General features: G+C 40.2%; 2 non-coding genes across 2 annotated transcripts; one reads left to right on the top strand and one right to left on the bottom strand.

Annotated features, from left to right (window-relative positions):
- Positions 1-248: 248 nt before the first annotated feature.
- Positions 249-356, bottom strand: LOC130943177 (small nucleolar RNA R71). Its single transcript, XR_009071707.1, has one exon. It is a non-coding gene; the product is annotated as a small nucleolar RNA R71 (small nucleolar RNA).
- Positions 357-8657: 8301 nt separating this feature from the next.
- Positions 8658-8761, top strand: LOC130942504 (small nucleolar RNA R71). The gene has a single exon (XR_009071071.1). It is a non-coding gene; the product is annotated as a small nucleolar RNA R71 (small nucleolar RNA).
- The last annotated feature ends 1826 nt before the right edge of the window (positions 8762-10587 follow it).

The raw sequence follows: 10587 nt of genomic DNA, 5'->3' as shown, positions 1-10587 counted from the left end.
AGAACTGCAAGTTCCATGGACTTCCATCAGAAGATCCCTATCAGTTTTTAACTAAATTCTTGCAGATATGTGAGACTGTTAAGACTAATGGAGTAGATCCTGAAGTCTACAGGCTCATGCTTTTCCCTTTTGCTGTAAGAGACAGGGCTAGAACATGGTTGGACTCTCAACCTAAAGATAGCCTGGACTCTTGGGATAAGCTGGTCACGGCCTTCTTGGCTAAGTTCTTTCCTCCTCAAAAGCTGAGCAAGCTTAGAGTGGATGTTCAGACCTTCAAACAAAAAGATGGTGAATCCCTCTATGAAGCTTGGGAAAGATACAAGCAGATGACCAAAAGGTGTCCTTCTGACATGCTTTCAGAGTGGACCATTTTGGATATATTCTATTATGGTCTATCTGAGTTCTCTAAGATGTCATTGGACCATTCTGCAGGTGGATCCATTCACCTAAAGAAAATGCCTACAGAAGCTCAAGAACTCATTGACATGGTTGCAAATAACCAATTCATGTACACTTCTGAGAGGAATTCTGTGAGTAATGGGACGCCTCAGAGGAAGGGAGTTCTTGAAATTGAAGCTCTGAATGCCATATTGGCTCAGAACAAAATGTTGACTCAGCAAGTCAACATGATTTCTCAAAGTCTGAATGGATGGCAAAATGCATCCAACAGTACTAAAGAGGCATCTTCTAAAGAAGAAGCCTATGCTCCTGAGAACCCTGCAATGGCAGAGGTAAATTACACGGGTGAACCCTATGGGAACACCTATAATTCTTCATGGAGAAATCATCCAAACTTCTCATGGAAGGATCAACAAAAGCCCCAACAAGGCTTTAATAATGGTGAAAGAAACAAGCCTTTTCCATCATCTTCTCAGCAATAGACAGATCATTCTGAGCAGAGCTCCTCTAGCTTAGCAAACATAGTCTCTGATATGTCTAAGGCCACTTTAAATTTCATGAGTGAAACAAGGTCATCCATCAGAAATTTGGAGGCACAAGTGGGCCAGCTGAGTAAGAAAATCACTGAAACTCCTCCTAGTACTCTCCCAAGCAATACTGAAGAGAATCTGAAAAGATAGTGCAAGGCCATTGACATAATCAAAATGGCCGAACCTAAAGAGGAAGGGGAGGACGTGAATCCCAATGAGGAAGACCTCATGGGACGTCTCCCAGACAAGAAGGAGTTCCCTATTGAGGACCTAGAGGAATCTGAGGCTCACATAGAGACCATAGAGATTCCATTAAACCTCCTTCTTCCATTCATGAGTTCTGAAAACTATTCTTCCTCTGAAGATGATGAAAATGTAACTGGAGAGCAAGTTGCTCAATATCTAAGAGCAATCATGAAGCTGAATGCCAAGTTGTTTGGTAATGAGACTTGGAAAGATGCACCTCCCTTGCTCATTAGTAAACTAGATACATGGGTTCAGCAAACTTTACCTCAAAAGAAACAAGATCCTGGTAAATTCTTAATACCCTGTACCATGGGTACCATGACTTTTGAGAAGTCTGTGTGACCTGGGGTCAGGTATAAATCTTATGCTACTCTCTGTAATGGAGAAACTAGGGATCTTTGAGATACAGGCTGCCACATTCTCATTAGAAATGGCAGACAAGTCAATAAGACAAGCTTATGGAATGGTAGAGGACGTGTTAGTGAAGGTTAAAGGCCTTTACATCCCTGCTGATTTCATAATCTTAGACACTAGGAGGGAAAAGGATGAATATATCAACCTTGGAAGACCCTTCCTAGCCACAGCAAGAGCTGTGATTGATGTTAACAGAGGAGAATTAGTCCTTCAATTGAATGGGAACTACCTTGTGTTTAAGGCCCAAGGCTATCCTTCTGTAAACATAGAAAAGAGGCACGATAAGCTTCTCTCAATACAGAGTCAAACAAAGCCCTCACAGTCAAACTCTAAGTTTGGTGTTGGGAGGCCACAACCAAACTCTAAGTTTGGTGTTGAACCCCCACATTTAAACTCTAAGTTTGGTGTTGGAGGGTCCCAACAATGCTCTGATAATCTGTGAAGCTCCATGAGAGCTCACTGTCAAACTATTGACATTAAAGAAACGCTTATTGGGAGGCAACCCAATTTTTATTTATCTATATTTCTCTTGTTCTTTTATGTTTTATTAGGTTTATGATCATGGGGAATCATAAAACAATTACTAAAATTAAAAACAAAATCAAAAACAGCAGAAGAAACAGCACACCCTGGAGGAAGAGCTTACTGACGTTTAAACGCTAGTTAAACGCCAGTAAGGAGCATCTGGCTGGCGTTCAACGCCAGAGCAGAGCATGAATCTGGCGTTGAACGCCAGAAACAAGTAGCAGTCTGGCGTTCAAACGCCAGGATTGCACCCTGGTGCGCGGAATTGTGATCGTCAATGGCGCCATCAACATGGTACGCTCAATTACAATCTCAACTCTTTATCACAACTTCGCACAACTAACCAGCAAGTGCACTGGGTCGTCTAAGTAATAAACCTTACGCGAGTAAGGGTCGATCCCACGGAGATTGTTGGTATGAAGCAAGCTATGTTCATCTTGTAAATCTCAGTCAGGCAGATTCAAATGGTTATGGAGGATTGATAATTAAAAGATGAATAAAACATAAAATAAGGATAGAGATACTTATGTAATTCATTGGTGAGAATTTTAGATAAGCGTATAGAGATGCTTTGTCCCTTCCGTCTCTCTGCTTTCCTACTGTCTTCATTCAATCCTTCTTACTCCTTTCCATGGCAAGCTGTATGTTGGGCATCACCGTTGTCAATGGCTACAGTCCCGTCGTCTCAGTGAAAATGTTCAACGCGCTCTGTCACAGCACGGCTATTCAGCTGTCGGTTCTCGATCATGTCGGAATAGAATCCAGTGATTCTTTTGCGTCTGTCACTAACGCCCCAAAATCGCGAGTTTGAAGCTCGTCACAGTCATTCAATCCTTGAATCCTACTCAGAATACCACAGACAAGGTTTAGACCTTCCGGATTCTCTTGAATGCCGCCATCAATTCTAGCTTATACCACGAAGATTCTGATTAAGGAATCCAAGAGATAAACATTCAAGCCTTGTTTGCTTGTAGAACGGAAGTGGTTGTCAGGCACGCGTTCATAAGTGAGAATGATGATGAGCGTCACATAATCTTCACATTCATCATGTTCTTGGGTGCGAATGAATATCTTAGAACAAGAATAAGTTGAATTGAATAGAAGAACAATAGTAATTGCATTAATACTCGAGGTACAACAGAGCTCTACACCTTAATCTATGGTGTGTAGAAACTCCACCGTTGAAAATACATAAGAACAAGGTCTAGGCATGGCCGAATGGCCAGCCTCCCAAAGAGGGTTCAATCATAAAAACATGATCAAAAGATTCTCTAATACAATAGCAAAAGGTCCTATTTGTAGAGAACTAGTAGCTTAGGGTTTACAAAGATGAGTAAATGACATAAAAATCCACTTCCGGGCCCACTTGGTGTGTGCTTGGGCTGAGAATTGAAGCTTTCATGTGTAGAAACTTTTCTTGGAGTTAAACGCCAGCTTTTGTGCCAGTTTGGGCGTTTAACTCCCATTCTTGTGCCAGTTCCGGCGTTTAACGCCAAAATTCTTGAGCTGACTTGGAACGCCTATTGGGCCATCAAATCTCGGGCAAAGTATAAACTATTATACATTGCTGGAAAGCCCAGGATGTCTACTTTCCAACGCAATTGAGAGTGCGCCAATTAAGCTTATGTAGTTCCAGAAAATCTACTTCGAGTGTAGGGAGGTCAGAATCCAACAGTATCTGCAGTCCTTTTCAGCCTCCGAATCAGATTTTTGCTCAGGTCCCTCAATTTTAGCTAGAAAATACCTGAAATCACAGAAAAATACACAAACTCATAGTAAAGTCCAGAAAGGTGAATTTTAACTAAAAATTAATAAAAATATAATAAAAACTAACTAAAATATACTAAAAACATACTAAAAATGCCAAAAAGCGTATAAATTATCTGCTCATCACAACACCAAACTTAAATTGTTGCTTGTCCCCAAGCAACTGAAAATCAAATAAGATAAAAAGAAGAGAATATGCAATGAATTCCAAAAACATCTATGAAGATCCGTATTAATTAGGGCTTTTAGCTTTTTGCCTCTGAACAGTTTTGGCATCTCACTCTATCCTTTGAAATTAAGAATGATTGGCTTCTATAGGAACTTAGAATCCAGATAGTGTTATTGATTCTCCTAGTTAAGTATGATGATTCTTGAACACAGCTACTTAATGAGTCTTGGCCGTGGCCCAAAGCACTCTGTCTTCCAGTATTACCACCGGATACATACATGCCACAGACACATAACTGGGTGAACCTTTTCAGATTGTGACTCAGCTTTGCTACAGTCCCCAATTAGAGGTGTCCAGGGTTCTTAAGCACACTCTTTTTTTGCCTTGGATCATGACTTTATTTTTACCCTTGCCTTTTGGTTTAAAGGGCTGTTGGCTTTTTCTGCTTGCTTTCTCTCCTTTTTTTCGCACATAATCTCTCTTTTTTTTGTATTCACTGCTTTTTCTTGCTTCAAGAATCATTTTTATGATTTTTCAGATCCTCAGTAACATGTCTCCTTTTCTCATCATTCTTTCAAGAGCCAACATTCATGAACAACAAATTCAAAAGACATATGCACTGTTCAAGCATACATTCAGAAGTCAAAGTATTGCCACCACATCAAAATAATTAATTTGTTATAAAATTCAAAATTCATGCAATTCTTCTCTTTTTTAATTAAGAACATTTTTCATTTAAGAAAGGTGATGGATTCAAAGGACATTCATAACTTTAAGGCATAGACACTAAGACACTAATGATCATAAGACACAAACATAAATAAAACATAAAGCATAATTTTCGAAAAAAAACAGAAAAATAAAGAACAAGGAGATTAAAGAACGGGTCCACCTTAGTGATGGCGGCTTGTTCTTCCTCTTGAAGATCTTATGGAGTGCTTGAGCTCCTCAATGTCTCTTCCTTGCCTTTGTTGCTCCTCTCTCATGATTCTTTGATCTTCCCTAATTTCATGGAGGAGCATGGAATGTTCTTGGTGCTCCACCCGTAGTTGTCCCATGTTGGAACTCAATTCTCCTAGGGAGGTGTTGATTTGCTCCCAATAATTTTGTGGAGGAAAGTGATCCCTTGAGGCATCTCAGGAATTTCATGATGAGGAATTTCCTCATGTCCATGAGTGGGATCTCTTGTTTGCTCCATCCTCTTCTTAGTGATGGGCTTGTCCTCATCAATGAGGATGTCTCCCTCTATGTTAATTCCAACTGAATTACAGAGGTGACAAATGAGATGAGGGAAGGCTAACCTTGCCAAGGTAGAGGACTTGTCCGCCACCTTATAAAGTTCTTGGGATATAACCTCATGAACTTCTACTTCCTCTCCAATCATGATGCTATGAATCATGATATCCTAGTCTATAGTAACTTCGGACCGGTTGCTAGTGGGAATGATTGAGCGTTGGATAAACTCCAACCATCCCCTAGCCACGGGCTTGAGGTCATGCCTTCTCAGTTGAACCGGCTTCCCTCTTGAATCTCTCTTCCATTGAGCGCCCTCTTCACAAATGTCTATGAGGACTTGGTCCAACCTTTGATCAAAGTTGACCCTTCTAGTGTAAGGGTGTTCATCTCCTTGCATCATGGGCAAGTTGAATGCCAACCTTACATTTTCCGGACTAAAATCTAAGCATTTCTCCCGAACCATTGTAAGCCAATTCTTTGGGTCCGGGTTCACACTTTGATCATGGTTCTTGGTGATCCATGCATTGGCATAGACTTCTTGAACCATTAAGATTCTGACTTGTTGAATGGGGTTGGTAAGAACTTCCCAACCTCTTCTTCGGATCTCATGTCGGATCTCCGGATATTCACTCTTTTTGAGTTTGAAAGGGACCTCGGGGATCACCTTCTTCATGGCCACAACTTCATGGAAGTGGTCTTGATGCACCCTTGAGATGAATCTCTCCATCTCCCATGACTCGGAGGTGGAAGCTTTTGCCTTCCCTTTCCTCTTTCTAGAGGTTTCTCCGGCCTTAGATGCCATAAATGGTTATGGAAAAACAAAAAGCAATGCTTTTACCACACCAAACTTAGAAGGTTTGCTCGTCCTCGAGCAAAAGAAGAAAGAAGAGAGTAGAAGAAGAAGAAATAGAGGAGATGGAGGTGCTTTGTTTTTCGGCCAAGGGGGAGAAGTAGTGTGTAGGTTGTGTGAAAATGAAGGAGTGAAGATGGGTTTATATAGGGGTGGAGAGAGGGGTAAGGTTCGGCCATTATAGGTGGGTTTGGAAGGGAAAGTGGTTTGAATTTGAATGGTGAGGTAAGTGGGGTTTTATGAAGGATGGATGTGAGTGGTGAAGAGAATGGTGGGATTTGATAGGTGAGGGGTTTTTGGGGAAGAGGTGTTGAGGTGATTGGTGAATGGGTGAAGAAGAGAGAGAGTGGTGGGGTAGGTGGGGATCCTGTGGGGTCCACAGATCTTGAGGTGTCAAGGATAATTCATCCCTGCACGAAGTGGCGAGCAAAAATGCTCCTTCTACCAATCCTGGCGTTAAACGCCGGGCTGTTGCCCATTTCTGGCGCTTAACGCCAGCTTGGTGCCCATTCCTGGCGTTAAACGCTAGTCTGGTGCCCCTTTCTGGCGTTAAACGCCCAGAATGGTGCCAGACTGGGCGTTAAATGCCTATTTTGCTATCTTCACTGGCGTTTAAACGCCAGCAAATTTTCCTCCAGGGTGTGCTATTTTTCTTTCTGTTTTTCATGCTGTTTTTGCTTTTTCAATTGATTTTGTGACTTCCCATGATCATCAACCTATAAAAAAAACATAAAATAACAAAGGAAAATAGATAAATATAACATTGGGTTGCCTCCCAACAAGCGCTTCTTTAATGTCAGTAGCTTGATAGTGGGCTCTCATGGAGCCTCACAGATATTCAGAGCAATGTTGGAACCTCCCAACACCAAACTTAGAGTTTGAATGTGGGGGTTCAACACCAAACTTAGAAGTTGGTTGTGGCCTCCCAACACCAAACTTAGAGTTTGACTGTGAGGGCTCTATTTGACTCTGTTTTGAAGAAAGCTCTTCATGTTTCCTCTCCATGGTTACAGAGGGGTATCCTTGAGCCTTAAACACAAAGGATTCTTCATTCACTTGAATGATAAATTCTCCTCTGTCAACATCAATCACAGCCTTTGCTGTGGCTAGGAAAGGTCTACCAAGGATGATGGATTCATCCATGCACTTCCCAGTCTCTAGGACTATGAAATCAGCAGGGATGTAATGGTCTTCAACCTTTACCAGAACATCCTCTACAAGTCCATAAGCTTGTTTTCTTGAATTGTCTGCCATCTCTAGTGAGATTCTTGCAGCTTGCACCTCAAAGATCCCTAGCTTCTCCATTACAGAGAGAGGCATGAGGTTTATGCTTGACCCTAGGTCACACAGAGCCTTCTCAAAGGTCATGGTGCCTATGGTACAAGGTATTGAGAACTTCCCAGGATCCTGTCTCTTTTGAGGTAATCTCTGCCTAGTCAAGTCATCCAGTTCTTTGGTGAGCAAAGGGGGTTCATCCTCCCAAGTCTCATTACCAAATAACTTGTTATTTAGTTTCATGATTGCTCCAAGGTACTTAGCAACTTGCTCTTCAGTGACATCTTCGTCCTCTTCAGAGGAAGAATACTCATCAGAGCTCATGAATGGCAGAAGTAATTCCAATGGAATCTCTATGGTCTCAGTGTGAGCCTCAGATTCCCATGGTTCCTCATTAGGGAACTCATTGGAGGCCAGTGGACGTCCGTTGAGGTCTTCCTCAGTGGTGATCACTGCCTCTTCCTCCTCTCCAAATTCGGCCATGTTGATGGCCTTGCACTCTCCTTTTGGATTTTCTTCTGTATTGCTTGAAAGAGTACTAGGAGGGAGTTCAGTAACTTTCTTACTCAGCTGACCCACTTGTGCCTCTAAGTTTCTAATGGAGGACCTTGTTTCAGTCATGAAACTTTGAGTGGTTTTGATTAGATCAGAGACCATGGTTGCTAAGTCAGAGTGGCTTTGCTTAGAATCCTCTGTCTGTTGCTGAGAAGATGATGGAAAAGGCTTGCCATTGCTAAACCTGTTTCTTTCACCATTATTGTTGTTAAAACCTTGTTGAGGTCTCTGTTGATCCCTCCATGAGAGATTTGGATGATTTCTCCATGAAGGATTATAGGTGTTTCCATAGGGTTCTCCCATGTAATTCACCTCTTCCATTGATGGGTTCTCAGGATCATAAGCTTCTTCTTCAGATGAAGCATCCTTAGTACTGCCTGGTGCAGCTTGCATTCCAGACAGACTTTGAGAAATCATATTGACTTGCTGAGTCAATATTTTGTTCTGAGCCAATATGGCATTCAGAGTATCAATCTCAAGAACTCCTTTCTTCTGATTTGTCCCATTGTTCACAGGATTCCTTTCAGAAGTGTACATGAATTGGTTATTTGCAACCATTTCAATGAGTTCTTGAGCTTCTGCAGGCGTCTTCTTCAGATGAAGAGATCCTCCAGCAGAGCTATCCAATGACATCTTGGACAGTTCAGACAGACCATCATAGAAGATACCTATGATGCTCCATTCAGAAAGCATGTCAGAATGACACTTTTTGATCAATTGTTTGTATCTTTCCCAAGCTTCATAGAGGGATTCACCTTCCTTCTGTCTGAAGGTTTGGACTTCCACTCTAAGCTTACTCAATTTTTGAGGTGGAAAGAACTTTGCCAAGAAGGCATTGACTAGCTTTTCCCAAGAGTTCAGGCTTTCTTTAGGTTGTGAATCCAACCATGTCCTAGCTCTGTCTCTTACAGCAAAAGGGAATAGCATAAGTCTGTAGACCTCAGGGTCAAGCCCATTGGTCTTGACAGTGTCACAGATTTGCAAGAATTCAGCTAAAAACTGATGAGGATCTTCCAATGAAAGTCCATGGAACTTGCAATTCTGTTGCATTAGAGAAACTAATTGAGGCTTAAGCTCAAAGTTGTTTGCTCCAATGGCAGGGATAGAGATGCTTCTCCCATAGAAGTCGGGAGTAGGTGCAGTAAAGTCACCCAGCACCTTCCTTGCATTGTTGGCATTGTTGTTGTTTTTGGCTGCCATGTCTTCTTCTTGTTTGAAGATTTCTGTTAGGTCCTCTACAGAGAGTAGTGCTTTAGCTTCTCTTTGCTTTCACTTCAAGGTCATTTTAGGTTCAGGGTCAGCCTCAACAAGAATGCTTTTGTCTTTGTTCCTGCTCATATGAAAGAGAAGAGAACAAGAAAATATGGAATCCTCTATGTCACAATATAGAGATTCCTTGAGATGTCAGAGGAAAAATAGAATAGAAGGAGGAGCTAGAAGAATTCGAACTTATCAAGAAGGATAGAGTTCGAATTGTGCATTGAGGAGGAGTGTTAGTCCATAAATAGAGGGATGTGAGAAGCGGGGAAGAATTTTCGAAAATTAAAGTAAAAGATTTTAAAAGAATTTTGAAAATTGATCGATGATTTTTGAAAGCTAAGAGTGGGAAAGAAATTAAGTGATTTTTGAAAAAGATTTTGAAATTAGAAGTCAAAAAGATATGATTGAAGACTATTTTGAAAAAGATGTGATTAAAAAGATATGATTGAAAAGTTATGGTTTTAATGAGATATGATTGAAAAGATATGATTGAAAAACAATTTAAAAAGATTTGATTTTTAAAATTAATGACTTGGCTAACAAGAAATTTAAAAGATATGATTCAGACATTAAACCTTTCTCAACAGAAAAGGCAACATACTTGAAATGTCGAATCAAATCATTAATTGTTAGCAAGTATTTTTTTTTGAAAAATGGGAAGAAATTGATTTTGAAAATATATGATTGAAAAGATATGATTTGAAAAAGATTTGATTTTGAAAAATTATGAAAACTTAAAAAAATTTGAATTAAAAACAAAATCTTCCCTCTTGTGCCATCTTGGCGTTAAACGCCCAGAATGTTATCCATTCTGGCGTTTAATGCCTAAAACTCTACCTTTTTGGGCGTTGCGTTTAAACGCCAGTTTTCCTTCCTCACTGGGCGTTTTGAACGCCCAGCTTTTTCTGTGTAATTCCTCTGCTGTATGTTCTGAATCTTCAATTCTCTGTGTTATTGACTTGAAAAGACACAAATAAAATTTTTTTTTGAATTTTTAATGATGAGGAATAATCAAAATGCCACTAAGATCAAATAAACAATGCATGCAAGACACCAAACTTAGAAGTTTGTATACTACTGACACTAACAAATTGAGAATGCATATGAGAAACAACAAAACACTCAGGACAAGAGAATTTAAAGATCAGAGCAAGGAAATCATCAAGAACAACTTGAAGATCAATGAAGAACATAATGCATGTAATTTTCGAAAATTAGAAGACTAAAAACATGCAATGGACACCAAACTTAAAATTAGACACTAGACTCAAACAAGAAACATAAAATTATTTTTGGTTTTAAGATTTTATAATTTTTTTGGATTTTTCGAAAATTATATATTCAAAATTTTTAATAAGAAT

The sequence above is a fragment of the Arachis stenosperma genome, chromosome 7, assembly GCF_014773155.1.
Source record: "Arachis stenosperma cultivar V10309 chromosome 7, arast.V10309.gnm1.PFL2, whole genome shotgun sequence".
In the NCBI taxonomy this organism is placed as follows: domain Eukaryota; kingdom Viridiplantae; phylum Streptophyta; class Magnoliopsida; order Fabales; family Fabaceae; genus Arachis; species Arachis stenosperma.
The sequence above is the reverse complement of the archived record's forward strand: the minus strand, read 5'-3'. Positions and strand labels throughout refer to the sequence as shown.